This window comes from Marmota marmota, unplaced genomic scaffold, assembly GCF_001458135.2.
Source record: "Marmota marmota marmota unplaced genomic scaffold, marMar, whole genome shotgun sequence".
Taxonomy (NCBI): Eukaryota; Metazoa; Chordata; class Mammalia; order Rodentia; family Sciuridae; genus Marmota; species Marmota marmota.
This window is the reverse complement of record NW_025999977.1, coordinates 3,363,153-3,381,038: the sequence shown is the minus strand read 5'-3', so window position 1 is coordinate 3,381,038 and position 17,886 is coordinate 3,363,153. Positions and strand designations below refer to the sequence as shown.

The 17,886-nt window shown below is 38.7% G+C and overlaps 1 long non-coding RNA gene across 14 annotated transcripts in view; it reads right to left on the bottom strand.

Annotated features, from left to right (window-relative positions):
• The window catches only part of LOC107137203, a 52,680-nt gene that overhangs the window by 25,897 nt on the left and 8,897 nt on the right, over positions 1 to 17,886 (bottom strand). For 3 of the 14 annotated variants that reach the window (XR_001502823.2, XR_007348025.1, XR_001502829.2), the window contains exon 4: positions 2,589 to 2,665. The exons of the other annotated variants lie outside the window; for them this stretch is intronic. This is a non-coding gene — a long non-coding RNA (uncharacterized LOC107137203). The remainder of the gene's footprint in view (positions 1 to 2,588; positions 2,666 to 17,886) is intronic. 14 annotated transcript variants of the gene reach the window in all.

Genomic DNA, 17,886 nt, shown 5'->3' with positions numbered 1-17,886 from the left:
AAAGGGGATACAAGAGGGATGGAGGAGCCAGGTACAGTGGCCCACACCTATAACACCAACAACTTAGGAGTCTAAGGCAGGAGGATCTCAAGTTCAAAACCAGCCTCAGCAACTCAGTGAGACCCTAAGCAATTTAGTGAGACCCTGAAAAGATAAAATACAAATGGGCTGGGGATTTAGCTCAGTAAAGTATCTCTGGGTTTAATCCCTGACTGACTGACTGACTAAATAAATAAACAAACAAACAAACAAACAAATAAATAAATAAATATATTGTATCCACCTAAAACTAAAAAATAAATATTAAAAAAATTTATTAAAAAAATCACTTTTGATCATAATTACTTTTTATCATATTCCTACTATGTGCTATTGAATTTAAGACGTCAAAGGAACATTCAGGTTCAGCTGACCTGCTAACCTGATTAAATATCCAGGCCTGATACTAGAAAGAGGATGGAAATTTGAGGTTCTCCTAGGGCTATGACACAGAAGTCTCAAACTACATACTATTTGACCAGAGACTTTAGGCCCCAATCTGTCTTCTGCTGCTTTCCTGGGCTTTCAGCAGGAAACATTCACAAATTCATTTTCTCTTTCTTTCTCTCCTTCCTCTCCTCATCCCCTACTTTCCTCTCTCCCCACCCCTCCCCCACTCCCCAAGCCCCCTACACACTTAAGTCTGTCAAAGAGAAGAAACAACCTGCTAGAGAAGTATGCAAGATGTGTCAGAAAAAAACAATCATTCCTTTTATAGAAGAGTCTTTCTTTCTCATCTTTGTTGAATGTTTAATAAGCAAATCTTATGCTACTCACTATAGGATAAAATCTTAAGAGATGCCTCCTTCCTTTGAGAACTTACTCCATTTGGGAAATCAAAAGCAACATACATATACATTTTTTTAAAAAGGATTGCTCCTAGCCAAGTGCGTGGTTTATGCACACCTGTAATCCCAGTGACTTGGGAGGCTAAAGCAGAAAAATATCAAGCTCAAGGTCAGTCTCCACAACTTAGCAAGACCCAAGCAACTTAGTAAAATCCTGTCTCAAAAAATAAAAAGGGTTGGGGATGTGGCTCTATGGTTAAGTGCCCCTAGGTTCAATACCCAGCACCAAAATAAATAAATTCAATTCAATCCAATCCAATTCAAAAAGGACTGAGGATGTGGCTCAGCAGTATAGCACCTGTCTAGCATGTGTAAGGCCCTAAGGTTCAATCCCCAATACCTCAAAAGTGCAGGGGTGTGTGTGTGGGGGCGGGGGGGTTCCAAGATTTCTATTGAATGGAACAGGAAGAATAAAGATGCTAATAAAACAAATGGTAGGAAGAGCAAGAAAAATAGTGTGATACTCTGTTGTACACAGGTTATCTTAAGTTTCAAAATCAATCAAAATTCCCCAATTTTTTTTAGTCTGGGTATGTAATAGGTATACAAATTTGCCCTTTTTTCTCATATGAATAGTAATACTAGCACAATAACCATAAGTACTATTATGTACCTCTCTCTAGTTATCTCTTAATAATAGGTCTCCACACCAGTATGTATTTGTATCATTCTTTTTGATAGCTACATAATACAGCAATAACCACCTTTATGGTTTGGATCTGGAATGTCCCAACAGTTCATGTGTTGAAGACTTATTCTTTTTTTTTTTTTTTTTAAAGAGAGAGAGAGAGAGAGAATTTTTTTAATATTTATTTTTTAGTTTTCGGCAGACACAACATCTTTCTTTGTATGTGGTGCTGAGGATCGAACCCGGGCCGCAGGCATGCCAGGTGAGCGCGCTACCGCTTGAGCCACATCCCCAGCCCATGAAGACTTATTCTTAATGCAGCACTATTCAAAACTGGGAATTATGGGAACTGATTGGATCATGAGGACTCTGACCTCATCAACGAATTAATTCACTGAGTATTCAAAGCTAAATAGACTATTGGGAAGGGGTAGAAACTGTAGGAGATAGAATCCAGTTGGTTCAGAGCCCTTAGGGGCATGCCCTTAGAGACTATATCCTGTCCATAGCCCCTTTCCCTCTCTCTGCTTCCTGGTTACCATGAGGTGAGTGACTGTGTTCCACCACACCCTCCTCAGTATGATGTACTGCTTCACCACAGGCCCAAAAACAATGGAGCCAGCCAAACAGGGGCAGAAACCTCTGAGACCATGAGCCAAAATAAATCTTTCTTTATTTAAATTGATTTTCTCAACTAATTTGTCCCAGCAATGAAAGCTAACATATCCATTATAATTTATTCAACTAGTTTTTATCAATGTTTTGTTGCTGTTGTTATTGCTGTTATCTGGCCTCACACAAGCCAGATAAGCACTCTACCACTAAGCTACACCCTTAGCCCATATATTTTTAAGCAAAATGTACTGATGGCTCTCTACACACTGTTCCCCTCAAAAAAAAAAAAATGTTCAGACGTCATTCTTCATATATCCTCTAAGAAATCATGAGTTAATTATTGATAACTGCTTTGGTTTGAATTTAATAGTGCTCCACATCATTTCTACCAAGCTGTAGGTTAGTTTTCTCAGAATCACAAGAAGACACTAAGGAGAACTGGGCACAGTTGTGCATACCTATAATTCCAGCGACTCGGGAGGTTGAGGCAGGAGGACCACAAGTTCAAGGCCAGCCACAGCAACTTAGCAAGACCCTGTCTCAAAATAAAAAATAAAAAGGGCTGGGGTGGTAGCTCCATGGTAAAGCAACCCTGGATTCAATCCCAGTAGCCAAAAAAAAAAAAAAAAAGTCACCAAGGATATGACCAAGAAAATACATGAAATATACATCATCCTTTGAACACTACAGTCACCCTTTTTCTCTATTATCCCTACTAATGGCTTATCAATATTACTTATTTTACTGTGTTTAACTCTCAGGATACTTTAAAGAGCATACACAGTAGTGTTACCTAACTAATAATAATAATAAGCACCCCTTTGACTTCAGTGTTTCTATATCTGCTGATTTTTTTTTTTTTTTGGAGGGAGCATAGTGAAGTAGAATAGGGCTTCTCAGGGTTCAAATTATCAGATTTCCTATTTTCAAGTTAATTAATCTCTCAGAGCCTCCAGTTGGTCACCTATAAAACTGGCAATACCACCTATCTTTCACATAGGCAAAATCACAACACAGGGTGAGAAAACCTATTCAAGAGGAACAAAATACTGTCTCTGTTGAACCAGCACAACCTGGGAAGGTCAAAAAAATGCTTAAAGAAACAGTAGAGGACAAGAAGCAATCTGACAAGTTAATAAGAGAAAGGGTGTTTCTGGGACAGGCAACAGCTTATGCAAAGGGCAAGAGCTGTGCAGAGCCACAATGCAGCAAAACAGATACTAAAAAGAAAACAAAAATATGGATTAGTCAACAAGGACTTATTGAGTGGCTTTATGCAAAAGGTACTGAAAATACAATCATGAACAAGAAGACCCCTGCCCTCATGGAGCTTATAATCTAAAAGGAGAGAAAGACAAACAGGTAAATAGCATTAAGTGATCTGACTAAAGCCAATGGAGGACTAAGATAGTTTCTTGATATACAGTGGCCAAAAAAGATCTCTAAGAGGAGATTATACAGATATACAAAGTTGCCCTCTTTTTTATACAAATACTAATATTAGTTGACATGGTAAGTCAAAGGATAGTTAATGAGATAAAGTACAAGGTAAAAAGTATTCCAGGCAGAGGCCATATGGTATTGCAAAGGCCCTGAGGCCAGAAATAGCTGGAAAAATGATCAAGCGACTGTAAGCAAGTGAAGGTAGGAGTAAGGAAGGAGGAGAGTAGCCTGGAATGAGATTGGAGAAACATAAGATATTGCAGATCTTCAGACAATTTGGGCCAAATTGTTCATGATTGTTTATTCCAACCTGATACATTTGGACTTGAGTATATAGGTAATAGGGATGTAACAGAAGATTTTAAAGGAGAAAGATAACATCAAGTTGTCCATAGAAAGATGGATGGAAGCAGTATAGAAGATGGCCACAATGGAGAGTGAGGGCAGCTTCAAGGTTAGATAAGGAAAACCAATGTCAGAGCACAGTCAATGTAAATAAAAATGAGAAGAACTCCAGAGGCAAATCTGAAGTGTGACTGGCAGCCTCAGGGTCTACATTAACCTACTTTCTCTAAGTCCAGTGCCAAAGTTCTCTATAAACCCCAAAGATACTGATCTGCAATTGGAGAGATATTAAGGTCTTCCACCTCATCTGGGCTCTGTTCCTACGGTGTCTCATGTTCTGGCACTCTCATAGGAGATGGAGGGACAGAATATAAGACACTGTCATCATTGCATGACAGGCAACAAGACTATGGTTCTAGGATCTTAAAACCCAAATAAAGGATTCAAATTCTCTTCTTGCTCTTTTAGGGATGAGGAGCTGACAGGGACCTCTGTCAAGGGTCAGAATCAGCCTGGAAGATGATCAAACTAGATTCCTGGTCACCATTTCACATCTAATGAATCAGAATATCTAGGAAGAGAACAGGAGTCTGTTTTAAACAAGTATCCAGGCTCCCACTTGACTCCATGGGTAATTTCTACACATTAAAGTTTAAAAATAATAGCTCTAGGAACAGGGTTAATGGAGGAAGGCCCTTACTTAAACCTGGATAGCAATGTCAAAATTAGGGGATGATATAGGGGCAAAGCCAAGCTGGGTATGGAGTGAATAATCTAGAAGGAGAATTCAGAATGAATATGCAATTTGAAGGCCTTAAACCATAAAAGAGAAGGCAGAACATCAGAGCCTGAAGCTTAGAGCAGTGGGGTAAGCAAAGACCAGGAATACATGGGGAAATCATGAACAATGGTCACGATTGCTGACTCTTAGCCTAATTTTCCCAACAGAGCCCTAGAAGGGGAGTGTAGATGTCTTGCCTTACACAGGCCAGATGACTGGCCATAGACTATCCACTCTGCACACACAACCACTCCATCTAACCTTCAAAAGAGAAACTGTTCGTTGAGTGTAGTGGTGTATGCCTGTAATTCCAGTGACTACAGAGACTGAGGCAGGAAGACCACAAGTTCAAGGCCAGCCTAAGCAACTTATAAGACCCTGTCTCAAAATAAAAAGAGCCGGGGATGTGATTCAGTGGTTAAACATCCCTGGGTTCAATCTCTGGTACCAAAAAAAAAAAAAAAAAAGAGAGAGAGAGAAACTACTTCTGCTCTCAGTTAGTACTGTTTCTACTCTCATGACTCCTTCTCAGCATATAGAAGAGCTCTAGGCTACACAGTAAAATACAAAAAAACATCTAAGGGCTAAGGACTAGTACTACTAATGACTCTCTACTTGGTATATCAGAGGCCCTAACATTGCCTAATTTGAGGACCATTCCAGATCAGAAATCTTGAAATCTACTCCACACCCTTAGATCCTGCCATCTACACATATCTACTCAGTCTTCTACTAATTCTGACTATGCTTCATTGATAGAATTCCTTCCTATAGTCTAAACTCTTATGACCCTCCCAAAATTCCAGATTCAGTCTCAACAGAGTCTTGAACTCCTGAGGCTGCTGAGCTCCTATGCCTGGTTCAGTGGGAAGAGATGGTCTGAGGAGTGCTCCCTCCTTTCATCCTACCTGAATGGAACTCCAGGACTGCTTCAGGCTTTCATATAAGAAACTTATTTCAGAGATAGTTGAACCTGATATATTTAAAGGAATACAAAACAGAATCTGGTAACAGAATCTCGTAGCAGAATCTGAGGGAGGATAGGTAAGGTAGACTTTGATTTTAAAATAAATAGCAAATAAAATACAAAGAAAAGAATATGCAATCTCACTCAAACACTTGTAGGTCAATGACCTGATAATTCAAAAGGTGTTTCTAGATGAAAAAGGTGAGACTACTAAAAGATGATTTAAGTAGTCCCCAAGTTGATTTATGACCCTAATCCTGAACTGCTGGCCCTGTCCCTGCTTACACTATCCTGATTCTCTAGGTTTCTGACCTAATGGTTCAGCTTCCTGTTTCATCTTTGCCTCGCCTTATCCCTCAGGCCTTTTGCTTCTCACCTTGCTTACAATTTTGTTCCACTCTCAGTTATTCTGTCTTCAGCCAATCTTCCTACCTGAGTTAACAATCTTCCTACACTGGTTCTCCATTTCATCCTAAGCATACATGTCCCTTTCATGGGCAAGTCCCCTGTCAGGTTTACTCTAGTTTCATGAACATGATTTGGAAACTAAACACAAGCACATTAGATGATTCAAGTCAAGCATGTTAGAAATTCATCCTGGCAAACACTGGAATTACCAAAGGTGATCAAGTAAGTAGAATGACAATAAAAAGGGCCAAATTCTAATTAAAGAATACTATAAACAAATATGCAAATAAATCAGAAAAATATCAGATAGTACTACGTATTACTCAAAGAATAAGATAATGGAATAGAAAATATCTGGTGACTACTTTTAAAATTATTAATCAGTCTGAGGAATGCCTCTCAGAAGAGATGACATTTAAAAGCTTGTATATCTCTCTCTTTCTTTTTTTGGTAGGGCTATGGGGTACGGGATTGAACCCAGGGACAATTTTCCACTGAGCATTCTAGTCCCTTTTATTTTGAAATACAGAGTCCAAGATGCTGAGAGTCTCACTAAACTGCTGAGACTGACCTTGAACTTGTGATCCTCCTGCCTCAACCTCCTAAATCACTGAGATTACAAGCATATGCCATCAGCATCTATCTTAAAAGCCGGTATCTCAATAAAAGGAAGCCAGCCTTTCAAAAATCAAATAGGAAAGGATTCTAGGTGGAGATAACATGAACAAAAGCCTAACAGATATATCACTGAACTATTTTTAGGCAGAGGAATAACTCCATAATCATCCTTACATTTTATAAAGATTATTACAGTGTGGAGAATGGAATGGAGGTAGGGATATATAGAGATAGATAGATATTCAAGTAAGTAGAATGATAGATAGATAGATAGATAGATAGATTTCTTTTTCATTTAAATGCTCACAATATGGTTTTTTAAATTAGGAAACCCAGGTATAGGGTAGTAGCAATGAAAAATGAAAATTACTAGATTCAAGAAATATCAAGGAAGGGAAAAGGAAGAAGCCTAAGAAAATTATGTTATATACATATACAAACATGGCATAATGAATCCCACTATCATGTATAATTACAATGCACTAATAAAAAATAAATTAAAAAAAAAAAAAAAAAAAAGAAACATTGAAGAGCTGGGTATGGTGGTACATGCCTATAATCCCGGCAACTCAGGAGTCTGAGGCAGGAGCATTTCAAGTTTGAGACCAGCCTGGGCAACTTAGCAAGGCTCTATATCAAAAAAAAAAAAAGCTGGGGATGTAGCTCAGCAATAATGGGCCCTGGATTCAATTCCTAGTGCTTAGGAAAAAAAGAAAATAAAAATCTGAGGATGGAAGGAAGACAAGTCCTAGTGACTAACTGGTCATCAGATGTGGGAAAGAAGGAAGAACTATCCATCCCTACTAGGTTTTGGGCTTCAGTCATTACATGCTAAATTACAATGTATATGATAGGGCATTGGAGAAACAACAAGTGGGACAAAGCAGGAGACTGTGTTTTGTCATGAATAAAAGACATTCCAGTGGAGTTTTCCATTAAGCCGTTGGATATTCTGGTCTGGAGAAAGATCTGGGCTGGAGATTTGGGAATCATCCACATGTAGATGGTAACAAACTGTCAAAGAGGCTGAGATCACCCAGAGTAAGTACGAGGAAAAGCACAGGGCGGTGGAAAAGGCCTAACAGCAGAATGCCAACATTTAAAACAAGAATCATTTATTATATTAAAAAACTAGAAATATCTTATCTCCTTCAATAGAAGAGTTAAATATCGCCAGGTGTGGTGGTGCATGTCTGTAATCCCAGCAGTTTAGAAGGCTGAGGCAGAAAGTTTGTAAGTTCAAAGCCAGCCTCAAGAACTTGGCAAGGTCCTATTTCAAAATTAAAAAAAATAAAAAGGGCTAGGAATGTGGCTCAGTGGCTAACTACCCATGGGTTCAATCCCTGGGTACAAAAAAAAAAAAAAAAAAAAAAGTTATTAGCCAGTCTATGGAACACTATGCAGAAGCCAAAAAGAATGAGATGTGGGGCTGGGGTTGTGGCTCAGCAGTAGAGTGCTCACATAGTACATGGTTCAATCCTCAGCACCACATAAAAATAAATAAAATAAAGGTATTGTGTCCAACTACAACTAAAAAAATAAATATTTTTTTAAAAAGAATGAAATGTATCTTTATGTACTAATATAGAATACTGGCAAGGCACATTCTTAAAACAAAAAAGGAGGGGCTGGGGCTGCAGCTCTGTGGTAGAGCAGTTGCCTTGCGCTGTGAGGCACTGGGTTAGATCCTTAGCACCACACAAAAATAGATATTATATCCATCTACAACTAAAAAAAATTTAAAAAAAAAACAAAGAAGGAAATACCAGAATGATACATAAAATGTAATAATATTTGTGTAAATAAATCACCAAAATTCACTTCATACAAATGGATATAAACTCATGGGAAAAAAGTAGTCTGAAAGTTTCACTCTAAAACACCAGTGTGTTACCACTAAGGACTATAAAAATAATTGAGATGGAGGGAGTAGTCAAAATATTTTCTACAGCTGGGCACAATGGTACATGCCTGTAATCCTAGCAACTCCAGTAGGCTGAGGAAGGAGGATCCCAAATTCAAAGTCAACCTCAACAATTTAGGAGACCCTGTCTCAAAATAAAAAATAAAAAGGACTGGAGATATAGCTTAGTGGTAAAGGGTCCCTGGGTTAAATCCCCAGTGCCAAAACAAACAAATAAACAAAAAACATATATATATGTTTACAATATTTTGACTTTTTAAAAAGATAACTTGCCATATTCTTTCTAAATTATACTTTGTGTGTGTGTGTGTGTGTATGTATGTTTCTGGTGGTTTTTTTGTTTATTTGTTTGTTTGTTTTTTATAGTGCTGGGGATCAAATCCAGGGCCTTTTTGTTTGTTTCTTTGAACCCAGAGGTGTTTTCCCACTGAGCTATATCCCCAGCCCCAGCCCCCACTTTTTTCCTGTTTTTTGAGACAGGGTCTCACTAACTTGCTTAGGGCTTTGCTAAATTGGAGAGGCTAGCCTCAAATATGTGATCCTCCTGCTTCAGCTTCCTGAGCAACTGGGATTGCAGATATGCAATGAGACTTGAGCGCTAGGCAAGCACTCCTTTTACCACCGAGCCATACCCCCAACCCCAAACAGCAATTACCCTTTTGGGGATTTTTTGTTTTTTAGTAATCACCCTTTTTTCTCTAAGTTAAAAAAAAAAAAATTTTTTTTTTTTTTTCCAAAACAGAATGGGCAAAAGAGGAAGCCTATAAAAGATATCTTCTGTTTGTCCCTCCCACACTCCACTAGTCTTCATGTTCACATCTTCCGGCTTCCTATCTGCCCAAATCTGAAAATGCTAACACCAATCCCCCTAATTCCACACTCGATTCTGAATCCTTGGCCCCAGGTCAGTCCTAGCCACCGAACCCCCAAGTAGGGCCACAGGCCTAGAAAGGGAGGTCAAAGCCAACCTCAGCAACTTAGCAAGGCCTTAAGCAACTCAGAGAGACCCTGCCTGTCTCTAAATAAAATAATGTAAAAGGATGGGGATGTGGCTCAGTGTTTAAGCACCCTTGGCTTCAATCCTTGGTACAAAAAAAAAAAAAAAGAAAGAAAGAACAAGGATCACAAGGATCAGGTAGAAATCTCAACGGGGAAAAGATATTTGAAGGTCTAAAAGCAGCTCCCAAGTGCTGGGAAATGGGGATGAGGACAATCAGGCAAAGTCATTTAAGGGTGAATTAAAGGGTGAGCTAGTTCTATTTGTAAAGATTCCAAGTGAAGTGCTGTAATCTGGTGGAAACCAGGTTTACAGCAAAGGGAGCAAGACAAGCTGTATTTTGTGAAGAGCCAAGTTGGAAGGAAGGGTATCTAAGGGAGTCACTTCACAAAGCAGCAATTCTAGGAAGCACACTATAAAGGATTACTATAGATGGAGCAGCAAGAGGAGGCTAGAGGCTTGAATAAAAAGGAGGTAAGTAGATTCTACAAATGAAGAAAGATGCAGCTGAGATAAAGCTTCTCCTTCTTAAGTGAACCAAAGGCAGAGAGATCATAGGCAGCTCTCTGGTGGACTGTGCTCTTAACTTTCAACTTTCTGTGGATAAAACACAACGTACTTCCTCATGTTTTCCTGGTCACCCAAAGAAATGACACTGCCCAGGCCTTACACAATAGCTGATTCATCATCAATTACTCTCTATCACAGTTTGCTGAGCCTCACAGCTCACGCAGACACATACCAGACGGCCCTGGAAAATAAAACAACCTGGTGTGAGCTGTCAAAGTCCTCTTGGTACTTGACCTCACCCTCTGAGGTAGGTTTCATTTCAAAACTGAAAGGTACTGTAGAGCTGGGGAAATCCAAAGATCAATAGAGCTAGGAACAGGTGGTTCCCATCAGAAAAGGGTCTCAGGATGGAACTCAAAACAGAAACCAGACCAGTGATAAGACATGGTTTATGATGTCTGTCTCCAAGCCAGCCTTCAGATGCCATTTATATGTTTTCCAATATTTATAACAGGGCATGACCACTCTTATCCACTGACTGACTACTAAATATCTAATTCCCTGAGTGCTTAAGCAACTTTCTCGTTTTATTCAGTTTTAGAGCTTTGGGGTAGCTCATTAATTGTGATAGTAAGGGACTTATAAACTTTTTAGTCTTTCAAAAATGGCAGATTTTCCTTTTTTTTTTTTTTTCCTTCAATATGGGGATCACACCCAAGGCCTCATGCATGCCAAGCAGGTGCTCTACCACTGAATTACATCCTCAGTCCTAGCCACATTTTTTTTTTTGGGGGGGGGGGAGTTACCAATAATAAACTCAGGGGCACTCAACCATTGAGCCACATCCCCAGCCCTAATTTATATTTTATTTAGAAACAGGGTCTCACTGAGTTGCTTACCACCTCACTGTTGCTGAGGCTGGCTTTGAATTCTCGCTCCTCCTATCTCAAGCTTTGGAGCCACTGGGATTACAGGCGTGTGCCACCACACCTGGACGTGGCTATATTTTAATTGTAATGAATTTTATTATCTTTTCTTCCTTGTTCACCTCCCCATGAACCCTTTCCAAAATTTCTGTTTCACTAAAAACTTTCCAAATTATTCAAAATGGCCCACTCACTGAAGCAATATTAATACAATAAAATTTTAGTTCAAAGAGTCAAGTTATCTTGAGGTTCAATCATAACTATATGATTATAGGCAAGACATTTCATCTTTCTGGGTTTGGTTTCAGTTTCTTCTTCTATAAAGTAAGGAGACTAGAAACAGAAAGAAGGAAAGCAATACAATGTCCTTTAAGAAAGATTTAAGCTCATCAAGTGCCCAGCAGGGTTACTTTAAAAAGATACTGACTGGGTGCGGTGGCACATGCCTGTAATCCCAGCGGCTTGGGAGGCTGAGACAGGAGGACCAGCCTCAGCAACAGCGAGGCACTTAGCAACTCAGTGAGACCCTGTCTCTCAGTAAAATACAAAATAGGGCTGGGGTTGTGGCTCAGTGGTCGAGTGCCCCTGAGTTCAATCCCTGGTACCCTCCAAAAAAATATACCTTAGCATATTATGGTGAAACTCTAAGCAAGAACAAAAAAATTCAGAAACCTCCAGAGACAACGGGTTATTATTCACAAAAGAAAAAAAATCCTATTCACTGAACTTCTCATCTGTATCACTAGAAAATCAAGATAGTGAAAAGCTGCTTACAGTCTTTATAGAGACTAAGACGAGTATTTCAAGAATCCTGAACCCAGCTAGGCTGAGTGGCATACTCCTGTAATCCCAGCTACTAAGGAGGCTGAGGTAAGATCACCATTCAAAGCCAGCCCAGATAATTTAGCAAGACCCTGTCTCAAAAAATAAATAAATGAAGGGGTGGGGATGGTGCTCAGTGGTAAAGCACACCTGAGTTCAATCCCCAGTGGGGAGGATGGAGAATCCTAAACCCAATCAAGACATCATTCATGCATGAAGTTTACAAAAAATTGAACAAAGAAGACATTGCACTGCCAGGTCTATTGCTAAGAAATGGAGACAACCTCAGTGTCCATCAACTGATGAATGGATAAAGAAAATGCAGAACATATGCATAAAGGAATACTATTCGGGAATAAAAAAGAATGAAATCTTTTTTCTTTTTTTGGTACCAGGGGTTGTACCAAGGACACTTAACCACTGAGCCACATCTCCAGGCCTTTTTTTTTTTTTTAAGTTGTAGATGGACATAATGCCTTTATTTTATTTATTTATTTTTATGTGGTGCTGAGAATTGAACCCCGTGCTTCACATGCGCAAGTCAAGTGTTCTACCACTAAGCTACAACCCCAGCCCCATCCAGCCCTTTTCATTTTGAGACAGGGTCTCACTAAGTTGCTTAAGGCCTCACTAAGTTGCTAAGGCTTGCTTTGAACTTGTGATCCTTCTGCCTCAGCTTTCGAGGTACTGGATAACAGGCATGACCCACTGTGCCTGGCAAGAATGGGCTCTTTTAAAAAAAAATCCTGTCATCTGTAGCATCATGTATGAAACTGATGATCATTATATTAAGTAAAATAAGCCAGGAACAGAAAGACAAGTACTGCATGATCTCACTCATATGTGGAAAATAAAAATAGCTGATCTCATGTAAGTTGAGAATAGAATAATAGTTACCACAGGATAGAGAGAGAAAGAAAGAATAAGGAGTGGAAGAGGTTGATCAATGGCTACTAAGTTATAGTTAGACAGGAGTAAGAAGCTCTAGTGTGCTGCTGGGTGTGGTGGCGCACGGCTATAATCCCATCAACACAGGAGACTGAGGCAAGAAAACTGCAAAATAGAGGCCAGCCTTGGCAATTTAGCAAGACCCTATCTCAAAAAAAAAATAGGGATGCATATCAGAGGTAAAGCACCCCTGGGTTTAATTGCCAGTACCAAAAAAAAAAGTAGTACTTCTGCTGTGCTCTTGCACAGAAGGATGATATTGATACCAATAATGTCCTATATACTTCAAACAGAAAGAAGAAATAATTTTGAATATTTTTACCATAAAGAAATAAATGTTTGAGCTGGGGATGGTGGCACACACCTGTAATCCCAGTGACTTGGGAGGCTAACACAGGAGGACTGCAATTTCAAGGCCAGCCTCAGCAACTCAGTGAGGCCCTTAGCCACTTATTGGAGACCCTGTTTCAAAATAAAATATAAAAAGGGCCAGGGATCTAGCTCATTGGTAAAATACCCCAGGGTTCAATCTCCAGTACCAAAAAAGAAAAAAAAAGAAAGAAATATATGAGGGAATAGATATGTTTAACTTGATTTAAATATCACATGATATACCATGAATGTGTACAATTTTGTTTTTGTATGTCAGAAAATAAATTTAATTTAAATGTTTAAAAAATTGGACATATAAAGACTGTTCATGGGGCTGGGGATGTGGCTCAAGCGGTAGCGCGCTCACCTGGCATGCGTGTGGCCCGGGTTCGATCCTCAGCACCACATACAAAGAAAGATGTTGTGTCTGCCGAAAACTAAAAAATAAATTAAAAAAAAAAAAAAAGACTGTTCATGGAAGAGAGACAGTGGAGTAGAGGAAAGAGACCGGAAGAGGAAAGAGAAAAGGAAAATACTGGGGAATGACATTGGCCAAATTATATTATTATTTTGTGTGCATGTACAAATATGTAACAATAAATCCCACCATTATGTATAACTATAATGCACCAATAAAAAATATGGAATAAGAAAAATTAAAAATTAAAGAAATATATATTTAAAGATTGTCCATAGGAGCTGGGGATGTGGCTCAAGTGGTAGCGCGCTCGCCTGGCACGCGTGCGGCCCGGGTTCAATCCTCAGCACCACATACAAACAAAGATGTTGTGTCTGCCGAAAACTAAAAAAATAAATATTAAAAAAAAAAAATTCTCTCTCTCTCTCTCTCAAAAAAAAAAAAAAAAAAAAGATTGTCCATGCCCCTCTTGTATAAAAATCAAAGAAACAACCTAGCAAAATCAGTATCTAAAATTAGAATAAACCCAAGAAAAACAAAGTATACAAAAAACACATTTCCTCTCTTTACTCCCAAAAATCCTTTTAATAAGTTTGGACCAGATGACTTCGGATGGCCTTTCCAATTCCAAACAGAAACCATCCTTGTACACCACAGTCCCTGGCAGTCTGGATTTGAGTTGTTCATCACCTAGTGGTCTGATGTAGTAAATGCAGTTCATCGACCTGGGATAAACTTATAGCCATTTTGTGACTTCTAACAGTGCGCAAGGCAGCAGCCTGAACTTCTAGAAATTATAAGAGTAGAAGATTACAAATCCTCCAAAATCATATGCAATTGTAAAGGCTTAGCTCACCATCTATTCATTCTCCAAGGATGTGGGAAAGGCCCACTTTGTGCCTAAGTTATCACAAGAAATAAAGATTTGTTAGGTTGAATTTACAAAATAGTGAGAGGCAGAGATTGCTCTTGTGCATATCAATCAGAATTCAAAGCAAGTTTAGATGCTATAAGAAAATTGCAAATATGCCTTAGGAAGACTGTCTCCAAAAGTTCACAAGACTGGTATATGGAAGATGAATTATATTTATCCTATATGGTTCATGGGATTGGCCTAAAATTAATGAGAAGACTGAATTAGATTTCAATTCAAAAGAAGAAACAGTTATCCACCAAAGAGAGCTATTCAACAATATAATATCTTCAAGAAGTGATGCACTCCCCCATCAATGGAGATATTCAAAGGGAATTTGGATGATTATCTGTCAGGGAGACAATAGAAAGCATTCCTGTAATTGGTTGGCAGACTGGAGACAAGATTGTATTAAATTACTTTAATGGCCCTTTCCAGCTCTGAGAGTCCATCATTTCTAAATAAAACGAAACAAAAACAAACAAAACTCACTAACAAAAAACTAAAGTTCTCCTTCTACTTTTTTTTTTTTTCCTTTTAGACCTACTCAGACAGTATAACCCAGTGGCTAAAAGCATAGATTTGACTCTATTTTCTACTTGAGTAAACGTGGACAAATTATTTATTTCCTTCCATTTCATTATCTGTAAATTTAGAAAAGGCCCTATTCTCACAAGCTTACTATAAAAATTAAATAATATAACACTTTGTTAAGTACTTAAAACAGTGCCCTACACATGAAAGTGTTCAGAACTAGCAGTTTGAAAAGGAAAGGGAAAGGAATGATGGGGGGCAGGGGAGTAGGGGAGGTAAGGACTGAAACCTGTTTGTTTTAGTTATCTGTACCCAAGCCTCAACCAAAGCATTTCTGGCTATTGCTGACCAGCTAAGTTCCTTTGGCAACCAATCTCAAAAAAGAGCCCAGACCTGCCTTCTTCAGGAAGGAGGCACAACCCTTCACTGAAATCTGGCATCCTCCTTGCATAAAGCAGAGTTCCTAAGACTGCACAAATACCACTACACCAAGCTAAAAAATGTCATTCTTCTTACCTGCTATTATCAATCCCAGAACTTGAGAGTTTAAAGGGACCTTATAGACCATATAGAGCAATTCCTTTGTTTAATGAATGACGACAACAAGGCTAAGAAAATTGAACTCCTAGACATAACAAGTTGGTAACAGAACCAAGAAAGATCAAAGGCCTCTTTATTCCTAGTCACTAACCAAAATCTTGCCATTTTGGGAAAAACAAAACTGGCCCTTCTACCTCTCAAACCACATGGCCTACATAGGTTGAGCAACCTTTTGAGTTTCAAGATATAGATGTTGGATTTTTAGATTAGAGATACTCAACTAGTAAAAATCTATGCAAATATTTCAAAATCCAAAAAACTCCAAAGCCTGAAACACTTCTAATGCTAAGCATTTCAGATAAGGGATATTCAATTTGTACCACCTACTTCACACAGGTCAAAGACGCCTAGAAAGAGCAGAACACAAAGCTTAAAAGCATGGACTGTGAAGCCAGGCCACTTTATTCAAATCCCAACTCTTATATTTATTAACCGTGTAGCTTTAAGCAAATTTCCTAATCTCTCTTTGACGCTATAAAATACAGGAGTAAAAATGACGATGTATTTATTTGGTACGAGGGATTAAGTCCAGGGGAACTCTATCACTGAGCTACATCCTCAGCCCTTTTATTTCTTATTTTGAGACAGGGCCTCGCTAAATTGCTTAGGGTCTCTCTAAATTATTCAGGCTGGTCTTGAATTTGTGATTCTTCTGCCTCAGCTTCCAAAGTTGCTGGGATTATAGGCAACTGCCACCATATCTGGAAAGAATGACTATTTATAAGGTTATGTTTAAGGATTGAGATAATCCATGAAAATTCTCAGTACACTGCTCTGCTTCTCTTTGTTACCAGTTGTATTAACAAGAGAAACAGGGGCTGAGGATGTGGCTCAAGCAGTAGCGTGCTCACCTGGCATGCGTGCGGCCCGGGTTCGATCCTCAGCACAACATACAAACAGCGATGTTGTGTCCGCCGAAAACTAAAAAAAATAAATATTGAAATTCTCTCTCTCTCTCTCTCTCTCAAAAAAAAAAAAAAAAAAAAAAAAGAAGAAGAAGAAGAAGAGAAACAGGGGCTGGGATTATGGCTCAATGGTAGAGCACTTACTTAGTATGTGTGAGGGGCCCTGGGTTCGATTTTACCACATAAAAATAAATGAATAAAATAAAGGTCTACCAACATCTAAAAAATTTTAAAAAAGAAGAAGAGGAGAAACAAGCATAACCACAAAAGATCAGAGAAACTCCCACTTCTGTTCCAAAGAACACTGAGACACACATATTTATTTAGCTTCATTTCCTGGCCCAGGAAATACCCAATCTTACAAGAGGAGACTACAATTAACCTATTGCTCATATATTTCTTTGGATTGAGGGAAGAACCAGTTCAGAGGATTAAGGCACATGCTATGATGATAAGATGCTTATGGTCAGAAATAAAAGTTAATAATGTCAGAACCCTTTACACTCAGTTCAAGTTCAACAAGATGCAGTTCTTGTTCAATCTCTTCCCCTCAACCTACTAAAGACAGATAGCATAACAGTTAAGAGCAAAAGCTCTGCTGCATACAGTGGTGCACACCTGTAATCTCACCAACCTGAGAGGCTGAGGCAGGAGGATCACAAGTTCAAGGCCTGCCTAGGCAACTTAGTGAAACCCTGTCTCAAAATAAAGTCTAAGAATGTAGTTCAGTGGTGGTGCACCCCCAGGTTCAATTCCCAGTCCAGGGGAGTGGAGAGGATATATAGATATGTAGATACATATACATACACATATAAAATATACATTCAATTAAGTATATATTATAACTTTTTTCAAAATAGGGCAGAGATATATAGTATTTACTTAAAAAGAAAATAACAATCCCTCTTCCACTTTCCATTCTTTTTTTAAAATTATATATTCATCATTTAATTTTCATAACAAAGACTGGTGTCATTTGTCATTATCTCCATTTGACAGGTACAGAAACAGGTTCAGAGAGCTTTAAGGCCAGATAGTTAGTAAGTAGATGGGCAGGATTACCAGAAAGAACTTTCAGATATTCGGAAGGTAAAGTTGGTGAACTCTTTTCACTCATCCTGGGAGGCAGGGGCTACATTAGAAGATACCTAGAAGGCACCCAAAAAGAATTAAGACTAATAATGGGATTTTTAAGAAATTCTTCAAAAGGTCATAACTGCTCTAACAAGGCAAGACCAATCAGGAATTGTAACCTAAAAAGCCAGTAATGAACTAAACTATCATCAATTCTGCCCTCCCAGAAAGAGCACAAATGATTGATAGGC